The sequence below is a fragment of the Triturus cristatus genome, chromosome 3_1 (genome assembly GCF_964204655.1).
Source record: "Triturus cristatus chromosome 3_1, aTriCri1.1, whole genome shotgun sequence".
Taxonomy (NCBI): domain Eukaryota; kingdom Metazoa; phylum Chordata; class Amphibia; order Caudata; family Salamandridae; genus Triturus; species Triturus cristatus.
This window is the reverse complement of record NC_140583.1, coordinates 762,269,457-762,284,456: the sequence shown is the minus strand read 5'-3', so window position 1 is coordinate 762,284,456 and position 15,000 is coordinate 762,269,457. Positions and strand designations below refer to the sequence as shown.

Sequence of the window (15,000 nt, the reverse complement as noted above, 5' to 3'; positions counted from 1 at the left end):
GAACTCTGCTCAAGATGAGCACCAGAATGCCTAAGTGGAAAACAAGATAACAAAGAAAGACAAGAAAAATGGAAGGCTTAATCGGACACACAAGAAAAATTATGCAAAAGCAAAGGGTAGCCATAAAGAATACCAGGCAATGTTAAAAATAGACAAAAAGAAAATTGCCAGGATTATCACTGATGGGGCAGAAGATGCCACTTGCCACATCAGTGCTGATGAAATTTTCCAATACTACAAAGGCATGATTGAAAAAGAAAACAAGAAAAACCCTAAATTCATACCGATTGATCGGATACCAGATGAATGGGAAATTAGAAATTTATGTAAAGAAATTACACTGCTCGAAATAACTAATGCCTTTGATGACTCAGATTTAAAGAAAGCAGAGGGGCCTGATAAGATTGGTCTGAATGACTTGAATAAAGTGCATAGCAGGCAACCAAGACTGCTGCCCAGAATGTTATCGTCTTGGTTATCGTTGAGAAGAGTACCAGAAAGTATCAAAAAGAACCAGTCGATATTGATACCTAAGAATGTACCGATTAGGGAACTTTAATAAATCAGTTATTGGCATCCAATTACCATCGGTACTGCGTTCATGAAGTTATTCACAAAAATACTAACTAAAAGACTAATTTTTTATTGAATTGAATATGAGACAGAAAGGATTCATGAAGGTGAGAGGTTGTCTCGATAATCTGACACTTCTGCAAAATATCATAAAAGGGGCATGAAAAAACAGTCACCTATTAGCAATGGTATTCATAGATATATCAAAAGCCTTTGACTCTGTCAGCCATGGTCACATTATACAGAGTCTCGCAAGGCACAGAGTTCCAGAATACATTAGAGACATAATAAAAGACTTATACACTGACTCAACAAAATTTTTCAAGGGAAAGAACAACAAAGCAACTCCTGAAATAACAATTAAATCTGGGGTTAAACAAGGTGACTCTTTATCCCCACTGCTATTTAACATTGTCATGGATCCTCTGATCTGTGAGCTTCAGAAAAACGGCAAGGGCTTCACATTTGGATCAGATGGTCTTATTGAGCAAATCACTGCTCTCGCCTTTGCCGATGACATCGCAGTACTTAGCGGTACAAAAGGGGGTGGTGATGGACGGAGCATCAGAACCAATCAAACACTCACACCCAGTCAACAGATCTGGGTTTGTTCCATCACCGTTCTTTAGCCCACTCTGCCACCCCAGTTCAGACATGGCCATATGCAAATCAGTCTGACCCTGTGCCTCATGAGAACAGCCCAGCCCGAACTGCCAAGCCATGCCTTCCCTGGACCGGAAACAAGCTTCCTAGGACCGGTTTCTGGCATTTCAGCCGTCTTCAGCCAGGCTTGCTTGAATCCAGTGGCAAAGTGAGCAAGGGACTCACGTCTGAGCATACCCTGCCAACTTATGGCGAACAAAGCGGTACAAAAGGGGGTGGTGATGGACGGAGCATCAGAACCAATCAAACACTCACACCCAGTCAACAGATCTGGGTTTGATCCATCACCGTTCTTTAGCCCACTCTGCCACCCCAGTTCAGACATGGCCATATGCAAATCAGTCTGACCCTGTGCCTCATGGGAACTGTCCAGCCCGAACTGCTAAGCCATGCCTTCCCTGGACCGGAAACAAGCTTCCTTGGACTGGTTTGATTGGTTCTGATGCTCCGTCCATGTTTGATTGGTTCTGATGCTCCGTCCATCACCACCCCCTTTTGTACCGCTTTGTTCGCCATTAGTTGGCAGGGTATGCTCAGACGTGAGTCCCTTGCTCACTTTGCCACTGGATTCAAGCAAGCCTGGCTGAAGACGGCTGAAATGCCAGAAACCGGTCCTAGGAAGCTTGTTTCTGTTGACTGGGTGTGAGTGTTTGATTGGTTCTGATGCTCCGTCCATCACCACCCCCTTTTGTACCACATCGCAGTACTCAGCAGCACCTGAAAAGGAATGAGTACAAATCTGAAAATCATTTAAAAATTTCAGTAAAACAACAGGATTAAAACTTAATGTGAAAAAGACACTTAGGGCCCGATTCACAGAACTAACTTAAGACAAAATCCTAAACTTACTACCATTTTGGTATTCACAGAAGGCACTTACTCATTTTGGTATTCACAGAAGACACTTACTCACTTCGGTATTCACAGAAGTTAGGAGTCCTAACTTTAGGACTCCTAAATGCCTTCTGTGAATATCGAAAGCCTTAAAATTAGGATTTTTCTCAGTTTAGTAGTCCTAAAGTTAGGACTCCTAACTTTACTACTACTAAATTGAGAAAAATCCTAATTTTAAGACTTTTGGTATTCACAGAAGGCATTTAGGAGTCCTAAAGTTAGGAGTCCTAACTATACTACTACTAAACTGAGAAAAATCCTAATTTTATGACTTTCGGTATTCACAGAAGGCATTTAGGAGTCCTAAAGTTAGGACTCTTAACTTCTGTGAATACCGAAATTAGTAAGTGCCTTCTGTGAATACCAAAATGAGTAAGTGCCTTCTGTGAATACCAAAATGGTAGTAAGTTTAGGATTTTGTCTTAAGTTAGTTCTGTGAATCGGGCCCATGGATTTTATATCAGTCACCGTAAAGATAAAATCCTGATTGACAACTGTAAACCATGGCAGCTTGAAGAAACAAAATATTGAAAACATTCATCCAGGAGAAAGTGAGAGATACCTCGGATTGAACTTTGATCCGCACACTGGCCATACAAGCAACAACAAAATTCATGAGTTTCTTGTTAATTGGGCTCAAAAACTTGATAATCTACCACTGAAGCCCACGCAGAAAATAGACCTTTTGTGTCAGTACTTGATCCCAAAATTGTCATTTAAATTGAAAATGACAGGAACAGAAGCTAAAACTGAAAATGTACTGGATCAATCAATAAAAAAGTATGTCAAACATTTTCTACACCTTCCTGCATACACATGTGATGGTCTCCTATATTCTAAAAGATAATTTTGGGGCCTCAGTATACCAAAACTATGTACAACAATTGGTCTAAACAAAGACAATAGTTTATTGTATCTCAGGGCAGCTCCAGATCTGTACATAGCTCATTCATTCATGTATGCAGGAAAAGTAATCAATGGAACAATTGATAACATCATCAAAACACACAAACTCAACATTTTAGATAGTAGGTTTCTGAGTTGTGCTTTGAATTTGTTAGCAACATATCTATTAGAAGAATTTGAGAAATGGGCAAATCTCCCTGTCCAAGGTTATGGTATAAAATACTAAGCAAGTAATCCAACCTCAAATTTCTGGATCAGCAAGCATAACAAAATGAAAGAAAATCAGTACAAAGCTGAGCTAATGTTAACAGCAAATGTCTTATATACTAGAGAAACCATCACTAGGGGAAGAAATCGTACATTTGCTACATGTAGGTACTGTAAAGATGTTTGCGAAACAATTTCACATATTTCAGGTGCATGTTCCAAAACCAAGGACATTAGGATAAAAAGGCATAATAAAATTCTGGAATTGCTCATTGATAGAGCAAAAAGGTGTGGTTGGATGGCATATAGGGAACCTCATGTTAAGAATAATCAAGGTGAACCACGAAAACCAGATGTAGTTGATATAATTTCTTCAAAATAAAAGAAGACACAGAGCAGGTAGGAACGTGCTTTTTTATTCCAATCATCCAGTCTCCTCAAGTGTTCTAGGTATAAACATTCTAACATGAGCTCTAATGGTACGTTCTATGTAGGAAGGGAAAGCAGGGGGAACGGAAGGTACCAACAGGACATGAGGAGAAAAGGTAAATTACAACACATTTCCCTTCCTCAGAAAAGTGGAAAGCAAAACATGGCAAGTAAGAAAGGTGAACACAGCATGTACAATAGCTAGTTAAGTGACATTGACCAGTCTATCTCCATTCCAAATCTGTCCATTGTCAAGGTGAACCACATTTTTGCTAGCTTTGATCACTCTTTGGAAAGGAAGATACTTACTCAAACCTGGTTGAACATGAGTGGGTTTCTTTATCACAACAGGTGTGTTGGGATGGAGATCATGCTCTTTAACTCCATGTTTCTGGTCATACCAACTTTTGTATTTCATTTGATGTTGTTGAGTTTTCAGTTTAATTTTTTCTTGGTTGAACGTGACCTTCTTACCACCTTCCAACCACCTGGGATTCATCTTCGTGCTAGGTTCTCTCCCTCTTAGCATTACAAAAGGAGCTATACCTGTGATGAGGTTAGGTGTTGTGTTATGAACCCAAATACATTCTTTCAAAGCTTCTTCAATTTTGAGGTTGTTTGTGATAGCTAACTGGATATGATCTTTGATCATACGGTTAGCTCTTTCCACCAGCCCGTTGGCTTTAGGACAATAGAGTGCAGTTTTCTCATGTTTTATGTTCAGTTTGACAAGGAAATCTTTCATCATTTCAGAGGTGAACTGCACCCCATTGTCCGTGATAAGGGTATCTGGTATGCCTTCAAAGAAAAATATATTTTCCAAGAAGGAAATGAGATTGGTCGTGTTTGTGGTGGGAGTAAATTTAAAGTTGATCCAATGTGATGTATAATCAGTAAGGACAAACATAAATCTTTTTTGAGTTCACAAAATTTCCATAGGACCAATTATATCTAAGGCTAACTTGGTCCGTGGGATCTCTGGGACTTCGACAGGAGGTAGGGGCACCTTCCTTAAGACTTTGCTCTTATCACTTTTTGCACAACTGGTGCATTCTTTTACCTTCACTTCTACTAAGGAGTCCATCTTTGGGAACCAATAACAACTTCTGAGATTGTTTTTTGTAAGGCTCCTGCCTAAGTGCCCTTCGTGAGCCAAATCAATTATTTTATTTTTCATGTCCTTGGATGGAACAATTTTCCCATTGCTGAATATTCTGTTTTCCATGAGTGATAGTTCATATCTTACTTCCCAAAAGTCTTTGATAGTGTCAGGAACTTGGGATTTATTCTCCGGCCAGCCATTAATGATAAAGTCTTTAGGACAAGCAAGACTTTGTCGTTCTTCATACTCTCTTCCCATTCCTCCTTAGTGATGGATGGAAGATGTGTGAATAAAATTGGAACATCTAGTTGGTCTTCACCATGACTGACACTGAGGGGAGACCTTGATAAGTAGTCAGCAACAACATTCTCAGGTCCAGGTAAGTACTCTACTCTGAAACAGTAATTCTCCAACCCCAGCACCCATTTCATGATGAGAGGAGTTTTATTGTCATTATTAGATGAGAACATGAAAGTCAATGGTTTGTGGTCTGTGCGAATAACGAATTTGGTACCCCATAAAAAGAATTTAAAATGGTTAACTGCCCAGAAGCACGTGAACGCCTCCCTCTCAATGACGGAATAATTGCGTTCTGAGAGACTAAGGGACCGAGAGGTAAAAGCTATTATAGTTTCAACGTTTTCATCTTTTTGTGAAAGTGTCGCCCCCAACCCTTTGTTGGACACGTCAGTGGTTAAAAGCGTTTTTTTTGTGATCAAAGGCTCCTAATGCTGGTGACGTCAGAATATGTCTTTTAACAGTGTCAATCATTTCATTATGTTTCTTCTCCCATGTGAATACTTTACTTTTTTTTAGGCGATCACGCAATCCATCACACAACTCAGCAACATTTTTGACATACTTTGCCATGTATTTGGCCAGACCCAAGAAGGACTTTAGTTCATCTTTATTGGTGGGATATGGGGCATCCTTAATGGACACCCAGAGAACATCTTTTAACTAAAACAAGCCTTGGCATAGCCAATAGGTCTCGACTTTGGGACCTTATAAGTGTTTAGCCATGCAACAGTTGCATAACTAAATACTTATAAGGTCCCAAAAACGAGACCTATTGGCTATGCAGTCAAACATCAAAGCGGCGGTGCGGCCGCAAACGTGAAAGTAATCACGTCAAGCGCGGCGCGCGCGGCACGCGCGCCCGCGCACATGCACTGTAGCGCTAGGCTGGCCTGGTAGCACTTTTTGGAGCCCTCTCAATAAGTCTCGCCAGACCAGCGCATTCGCTGGGTCAGGCGAGACCTAAAAATCAAACCACTAATGGACCGCATTGTATGCGTTACCACCTTTGGCCCACATACTCAGCCTGTCAAGAAAATAATCACGAAAATAATCATGGCATCTGATTGAATGCTTGATATCTGATGTAGGCCGATCGCTATTTGGATTACAGAAAAATTGGAGTATCGGCCAGCAAGTGATTCGCACCTCTCCTCCCCCTCAAGAGAGACCCAATACACTGTGGACGATGCTTAACTTGCAACCTGTCCAGGGGCACCATACCTGTGGCAGTTGCTCCGTGTGTAGCACTACAATAGAAGGCAACATTTACAGCGATGGTCGAAGATATTGGCGTCACAACGATTTCACTAATTGTAAGACTCGAAATGTAGTATATGCAATCTTTTGCCCGTGCGAAACGATGTAAATTGGCAAAAACAGTCAGGAAGGATCATACAACATCGCTCCAGACTAAAGAATAAGGTCTTAACAGCACCAATGGTGAATCATTTCATTACAAACAACCACTATGAGAATGAGTTCAAATGGACAGTTCTAAGTTCAATTAAACCAAAATTCAGAAGTGACTATGACACACTGCTGACTCAAAGGGAAGCATTTCTGATCATGAAATTTGACACTGCAATAAGAGGAATTAATGAACTAGCAGACATTCGACAGAAGTCACAACTTTGTGGACTACAATAACCAGAATGCAATGCACCAAACTGCTTGGTTTAAACTCCACTCCGGGCTTTGATATTTGCAGACTGATTTTCAAAAAACAGTTGAACTGAATTCGGTTTTGGAAGCGGAACGAGTGAGGACCTGTGAGCTGAAGGAGATCCATTTGAAAGGCAAGTGACTGGGAACTGTAGCACGTGGTCAACTAATCGCTGAGATGCAATGCTTGAAATGCGAAGAACGTGTGCTCTACATGCATTTAGTTAAAAAACTTTAACAACCACGCGCTGTTAAACGCTGGGAACCCCCATGATAAAAATGTGCTTAGACAAACATGCGCAGTTTCGCTCTTAAGTGTAACTGAAGGAGAACTGAAACGCAATGATCAATATAAATTCAGAAAGAGTCTTGCTCGCCAATAACGGCCTAAAAAATGGCGTTTGAATCGATAGGTCTCCGACACAAATGCAATTTTTTGGTTTTCAGTAACAAGATTCCTACGGAATTTAGAGTGCTTCAAAGAATTCTGGCACGACACAGAAAGAAGGAATAAGGTACATGTCATATGTCCCCCTTAAATTCTCTATGACAACTGGCTCAAAGTGCTCTGCTCTAGAGTATAATTATTTTTCTCATTTCAATACAGCAATACTAATTGGAGCAAAATGGTGCCAAAAGGAAACAGCCCTATCAGTAGCTGAAAAAATGTACGTCTTTAAAAAAAAGTTTCTCAATATGTATAGGGGGTTGGGTGAGGGCGAGTGACACAATACTAAAGGACACATTCTTTGGTTTTAATTTTTTCAGTTTACCAAGACCACTAAGTCCGAGTCCTGAGGAGAACCCTTAAGCAGTATAGGGTTTGAAACGCGTTGGCATGTGCTCATGGAATCAACAGTTGGGTGTGCCACGAGGGAATGCGTATATCTTTTGGTCCCCCTTAGACAACACCTTTTGAACTAAGTATTCCATGAGCGTTACACATGGGCAGGACAAAGGCAGTAACATTTGGGTTTACATTTGAGTGTCCGGCAAGTGTCCTTGTAAATTATGGACTGGTCATTTGTATCTGTATTGTTCATGTATTGTTATATGTATTGCACTGTGAATTTTGTTTTGCATTTTGTGGTGTTACAGTACTACATATTGTTTTGAATGTGTAAATATGTCTTTGAAATATTTGTGTGGCCTGATAAGCGACATGAGAATAATTGTCTAATCCTTTGAAAAAAGTATAAAAAGAAATGAAAAAAAAAACACACAGGCTTTAGAACAAAGCACTGAAGTCTGGTATGAGTAATTAAAAAACGACCTATCTGGACATTCTGTTTGTTAGTATAATTTAAGAGTGGTCTAGTCCAGATAGTGCATAGGCACAAGCCTTCCGTGTTCATAAACTATTCTAAGAGACTTCATGGCATTGACTTTATGATTTTGAATTTATGATTTCTGTATCTATCTTTTGAATTTTTGTAATAAATCTGTTAAATGTATTCCTAATCTAGAACTCAATCATTATGTGGGCCCTTACTTAATTGACTGTGTTTCTGATATGTTGTCGGACACTTTGTCTCATTAAATTGAGACACAGTCTCTCATTCATTGAGGTAAATTTGTTGAGGTAAATTTTGGGGTATTCAAATTTAGTGGTTACCCGTGCTCACAGGCCTATCACATGATGTCAGACTGCGGTGAGGCAAGCAACACCTATATTTTACCAGTCAGTAACACACCCCTTAAAGCAATTGGGTAATCAACTCGACAGTAGAGTGGCCTATCATAGAAAGCATGGCTACAATCAGCAAAACTGATGAAAGCCGATCAGTGCCAGCATAAGTCAGCAAAACCTGCTGAAGATAGATTATCACTGTTATTCTTCAGTGAAGCTTAATGACGTTGGTTCGGTTTTAGTCTACCCGTTGGTACAGATGGGGCGTAACAGGAATTATTCCTCTTAAGGACAGACAAGGTCTATAGGAGGTAAATGCATCCAGCCTGTACTGGATACGGGTGGTAATAGTCAGTAGTTTGGCCTAGCAGGGGCGGATGCTATGTGTATTTGTGTGGAGCGAACTTAGCCGAAAGGCAGCGGAACCAGTCAGTAGGGAGTCCTGATGAAGGTGGGTGGTACAAATATTTACAGAGAGGCCTGTTGAAGTATGTGTTCCAGTCAGTAGTTAAGCCTGTTAGAGGTGGATGGTTTCATTATGTTCAGACTGGCCTACAGGAGGTGTGTGGTTCCAGTCATTAGCTAGTCCTGTTACATCAGGGGGGTACCTTTCAATAGGTAGGCCAGGTTTTGAGATGGGTGAAACCAGCGTGCATAAAGAGGCCTGTTGGAGGTGTGGGGTACCAGTGAGTAGTTAGGCCCATCGGAGGTGGGTGGTGCCAGTGCACATAGAGAGAGGCCTGTTGGAAGGGTAGGGTACCAGTGAGTAGATAGGCCCATCAGAGGTGGGTGGTGCTAGTACACATAGAGAGAGGCCTGTTGGATGTGTGTGGTACCAGTGAGTAGTTAGGCTCATCAAAGGTGGGTGCTGACAGTACACATAAAGAGAGGCCTGTTGGAAGGGTAGGGTACCAGTGAGTAGATAGGCCCATCAGAGGTGGGTGGTGCTAGTACACATAGAGAGAGGCCTGTTGGAGGTGTGTGGTACAAGTGAGTAGTTAGGCCCATCGGAGGTGGGTGGTAACAGTACACATAGAGAGAGGCCTGTTGGAGGTGTGGGGTACCAGTGAGTAGTTAGGCTCATCAGAGGTGGGTGCTGACAGTACACATAGAGAGAGGCCTGTTGGAGGTGTGGGGTACCAGTGAGTAGTTAGGCCAATCGGAGGTGGGTGCTGACAGTACACATAGAGAGAGGCCTGTTGGAGGTGTGTGGTACCAGTGAGTAGTTAGGCAATCGGAGGTGGGTGGTGCCAGTACACATAGAGAGAGGCCTGTTGGAGGTGTGTGGTACCAGTGAGTAGTTAGGCCCATCGGAGGTGGGTGGTAACAGTACACATAGATAGAGGCCTGCCGAAGCAGAACACGGTCCCCGCGTCCCCAGGGAGGGGACACGGGGAGAGGTGACCACCGCAGCTTAGGCGATCCACAGGAAGGGTCCGGCTTGCATCCAGAGTCACTGCCACCTAGGAGGGAGGGGCCTCGTCCAGCTGCGGCCTGCGCTCAGCCCCGCTTCACACCCCAGCCCGACCAACCCAGCCCTTAGAGCCAATCCTTATCCCGAAGTTACAGATCTGACTCGCCGACTTCCCTTACCTACATTGTTCCAACATGCCAGAGGCTGTTCACCTTGGAGACCTGCTGGGGATATGGGTACGGCCTGGCACAAGATTTGCACCATCTCCCGTGGATTTTCAAGGACCAGCAAGAGCTCACCGGACGCTGCCAGAACCACAACGCTTTCGAAAGGCTCGGGCCCCTCTCTCGGGGCGAACCCATTCCAAGGCGCCCTGCCCTTCACAAAGAAAAGAGAACTCTCCCCAGGGATACCACCCTACAGGGCAGGCATCAGGGTTTGCAGCAGCACAATACACCACACAGGGCATGGGGACGGGAGTGCAGCACAACAATCCATAGAAAGCAATAGGGAGGGGACAGGACCATGCACATGGACAACTGAGAACAGAGGGGAAAGAGGCAATGATAGCTAGCTGACCATAATGGACAGACAGGAGAGAAAGCTGCAGCATAACATACCATAAAGGGCAGGAGGGACGGATCAGGGGCATTACAATGGAACAGACAAACCAGGAGGTAGGGAATAGGGGTCTGCACATGGAAACAGATGGCTGGGGGCAAGGGGGCAGGGCAGGAGCAGCAAGATGACCATGGAGGTCAGGCAGGATGGGCACTAGAAACAAGACACACCATGGAACGCAACAATGAGACTATGATGGCATACACACAGACCATGGAGGGAAGGTGGGAGGGGGTCAGGGGCAGCTAGCTGACCACACAGGGAAGGTGGGAGAGGCCATGGCAGCACAGAAGACCATGCATGGCAAGCGGGAGGGTTAGTGGCAGCACAACGGCTATGATGGGCAAGAAGGAGGGTGCAGGGGCATGCACAAAGGACCATGGAGGATAGAAGAGAGGGTCAGGACCTGGGCACAGACAAGAGATTTCAGGGGAAGGGGCCTCACAACAGACCGCGTGGGGCAGGCAGGAGGAGCAGTTGCAGCACAACAGACCTGGGAGGGCAGAAGGGTGTGGCAGTAAAATGGACCATGGAGGACAGGAGGAAGGGGATAGGGGCATGGCATGCGGACAGGCAGGGTGGAGGGGGCAGGGACAGGTTACAGTCATCTGACAATGCTGGACAGGTGGAGGGGAGTGGCAGCTCAACACAACACTCAGAGTAGATAGGAGTGGCAGGTCCATGGAACATGGTGGGCAAAAGGGATGGAGCAGGGGCATGCACAAAGACATCGGAGGGCAGGGGGAAGTAGAATAGGGGCAGCAAGCTAAGCACAGAGGCTAAGCAGGAGGTCAATGATGGGCCATAGAATTGGGCAATGGAGGGCAGGAGGAGTGGACTGGTACATCATGCTAAATGGAGGGCAGTGGCAACACATCAGACCATGCATGGCAGGAGGGAAGAGGCTAGTCCATGGATTCAGACAACAGAGGATAGGGAGGAGGTGGGTGGGGCAGCAAGCTAACTGTTCAGAGAAGGTGGGTATTAGGAACTTTATTGTTATTAAAATGTGTGTCTGTGCGAACTACTTAAAATATGAACAATTATGCAGCATAATCTCACTTTTATTCAGGAAGAAGAGGACGTTTGTGACTGTGACTCTGGGCTCACTTGGCAGAAACACCCCCTGACCCTCCACCCCCCATCGCAAAATGTAATGCCCGTGAAAAGGGTAGGTGGACGCAGTTTTGTATAGAACATAGTCCTGAGAGCACGATTGAAAATTAAAACTAGATACAGTATATGGTATAAACTATGCACCAAAAAGTGTGATATAAGATGAACCAGGGCGTGAAATATAATATGCAATACATTGTGCGCAATGACAGATTCATTGGAGAGCGCGAGATAACACAGGCACCAGCGCGTGCTATACGATATGCGCCTTGGAGTGTAATATGCACAGGGCAGTGTTGTGGACCTACCTAATCTCTAAAGTTGTAATATAAAATATGTGCTGGGGAGTGTAACGTTGCATATGCACTGTGACAAAGATATGGATCCCAGATTGTAATATGTATGGCATAGCGCTGTGCGTTATAACATAGGCATCGAGGAAGGCACGTTAGATGGGGCAATATGGGCTAGAGAGTGTCATAGCATACGCACTAGCTGGTGGAATACAACACAGAGGTGTGTGGCACTAGGCGGGTACTGGTGGGTGTAACACAGCATTGGGCTCAGCCAGGAGCACGCTGTGACTCTCAAGTGAGGTTCGTCTCCTTTCCAGAGAGTAAAATAAAAAGTATTACACATCCGGCGGTGGATGTGTGTTTTACTAACCGTGAGGGGGGTTTCTTGCATAGTTTGGTCAAATTTTTGTCGAATCCCCTTTGAATGGCTTGGTGTGCGTGTGTATTAAATGTGCCCATCAATAGCTACCCATGTTTGTATAAATAAACGACAAGGGTGTCTACTTGGAGAGTACCCACCGGCGGGGGAGCCGGGATTAGGCACAGTAGGGCGTCAGACACGTCAGAGCTTCACTAGCGGTGTAAATACATTCCACGTTGATTAATTGTATGCATAGTCGCCTCTTAATGAATATCTCGCAAATCATCATGGTGATAGATACATATGGTTTGTCCAGCATGTCCTAGGTGTTTCTATAAATATATATATTTTTAAAATAATAAAAAACAAAGGCCGGCCCCGGGGGATGGGGTCCCCGGGGCCATAAGTGGCCTGAGGAGGGGGGCAACGCAGCCCCCCTCCTAAAGAATAAAAAAAAAAAAAGGTCATGACCCGGGGGTTGGGGTCCCCGGGGCCGATTAAGGCCTTGGGTGGGCTACACTGAACGGATCAGCATGTGTCTACCCTTCGCCGACAGGTGCGGGTAACCCGCTGAAACTCGTTTGTGATAGGGATTGGGGATTGCAATTATTTTCCATGAACAAGGAATTCCCAGTAAGTGCAGGTCATAAGCTTGTGTTGATTAAGTCCCTGCCCTTTATACAAACCGCCCGTCGCTACTACCGATTGGATGGTTTAGTGAGGTCCTCGGATCGGATCCTCGGATCAGCCAAACTTGACTATTTAGAGGAAGTAAAAGTCGTAACAAGGTTTACGTAGCTGAACCTGCAGAAGGATCATTAATGATGGAGCGGCCTGAGCAACTGACGGCACCAGCCTGAAGCCCTCGGCTGCCTCCTGCAAGCACACCTGCCCTCGCGTGCCCCAGCCAGCAGAGCGGTCTGCGGCCGCATGGATCGCTTGGGTGAGGACCGGGCCTCGGCAGATCCCCTCTGCCGGGGGAGGACCCGACCGACCGAGGGACAGGGGATGGGGGTGGCCCCTGTCCCTTTCTCTGGGAGGGGCACAGTGGTATGCCCTCCCGAGACAGAACCCATGCTTACCTGGCATGACCTCTGTTGTGGGGGAAACCGAATGGCAGTGCCTCCCCAGGCTGGGATCACAACCCGACCCTAAAAAGGCCCTGCTGCCCTGGGCCCTCCCGTGCCTAAGTCCCAGCCTGTCCGGGCTTCGGGCGACCGAGTAGTGGCCATTCTCACGCTGCACAGGGACTGGAAGAGAAGGAGCTGATGGCTTGCGAGGGGGCCCCCAGCTGTACTCCCCTTCTGGTGCCTCTGACCTGGACAAGGGTGGGGTGGGCTTCCCACCAACCTGGCACTGTTCTGGGCTGCCTGGCGACAGACTGCTGATGTGCAGGTGGGGCAACCCTCCCTTGTTGCCAGGTGCCTGGTTTGACCCGGTCCTGTGTGGCCGGGCCGAGGGGTTTGAAGACTTGGGTGGTCCCTCCCGGTTACCCCGGGAAGGATCGGTGGCAGTGGGGCTGCTGCCTTCTCCCGTCACTCCGGGAGCCCCCTTCCTTGCTCATGGGTGGGTGGGGGGAGACTCCCATGCCGAGCACCTGGTAATGTTATTTTCCTCCCAAGGGTTCAGTCTGACTCCCAGAGGGAAACATTGAACGGGGTGCACGGGCCGTCTCGCCGTGCGAGCGGTGGACGGATCGCGTCGCCTTCCTCCCACCTCTCCTGCACCCGCAGGTGGGCAAATGTTTTCAAAAAGTTACCGGAGACTCTTGGCGGTGGAGCACTCGGCTTGCGCGTTGATGAAGAACGTAGCTAGCTGCGAGAATTAGTGAGAATTGCAGGACACATTGATCATCGAGACTTCGAACACACCTTACAGCCCCAGGTTCCTCCTGGGGTTACGCCTGTCTAAGGGTTGCTCGATCATCAATCTCCCCGGGGCTTCCCCGGGATGTGGCTGGGGCTGCAAGGTCTGCTTCCCTTCTTCCTCCTGATCGCCCATGGCAGGGTCCCTCACTGGGTCCTGCCGCGGAGGTATGCCACCGGCGTGCTTCGCCCTGCTTCCCTGCCTCGGTATGGAGGGGGGGCCGGCAACTGGTCCACCCCGGGCCCGTCCCGAGGCACCTGGTTGCGTGACACATGTGGCTGTCTGTGGTGTTCAGCCAGCTACCTGCATGCATGTGCCTCGGGCGCCCACCTCCATGGCCGGCTACCCTGGGAGGGTGAAACCCCTCCAGATCCGATCCGGGAAAAAAGGGTGTGTGCTGCCAGGATCCCAGGCCCCTGCTCCGGCAGGGGCCTGGCCTCCCCCAACAGTTACCCCGATGTTTTGCCGTTTTTTTACGACTACGACCTCGGATCAGATGTGGCGACCCGCTGAATTTAAGCATATTACTAAGCGGAAGAAAAGAAACTAACCAGGATTCCCCCGGTAATGGCGAGTGAAGAGGGAAAAGTCCAGCGCCGAATCCCTGCCCGGTGGCGGGCACGGGAAATGTGGCGTACAGAAGACTGACTCCCCAGCGTCGCTCTGGGGGCCCAAGTCCTTCTGCTCGAGGCTCACCCTGCAGGTGATGTTAGGCCAGTAGCAGCCCCTGGTGCACCGGGATCAGGTCTTCTCGGAGTCGGGTTGCTTGCAAATGCAGCCCATAGCGGGTGGTAAACTCCATCTAAGGCTAAATACAGTTGCGAGATCGATAGCCAACAAGTACTGTAAGGGAAAGTTGAAAAGAACTTTGAAGAGAGAGTTCAAGAGGGCGTGAAACTGTCGAGAGGTAAACGGGTGGGGTCCGTGCAGTCCGCCCGGAGGATTCAACGCGGCGGGAAA

The 15,000-nt window shown here is 46.4% G+C and overlaps 1 non-coding gene and 1 pseudogene across 1 annotated transcript; both read left to right on the top strand.

The window, feature by feature from the left end:
• The first annotated feature begins 13,937 nt into the window (after window positions 1-13,937).
• Window positions 13,938-14,091, top strand: LOC146860966 (5.8S ribosomal RNA). Its single transcript, XR_014979455.1, has one exon. It is a non-coding gene; the product is annotated as a 5.8S ribosomal RNA (ribosomal RNA).
• A 454-nt stretch (window positions 14,092-14,545) lies between these two features.
• LOC146860965 (28S ribosomal RNA) overlaps window positions 14,546-15,000 on the top strand; it is a 2,344-nt pseudogene continuing 1,889 nt past the window's right edge.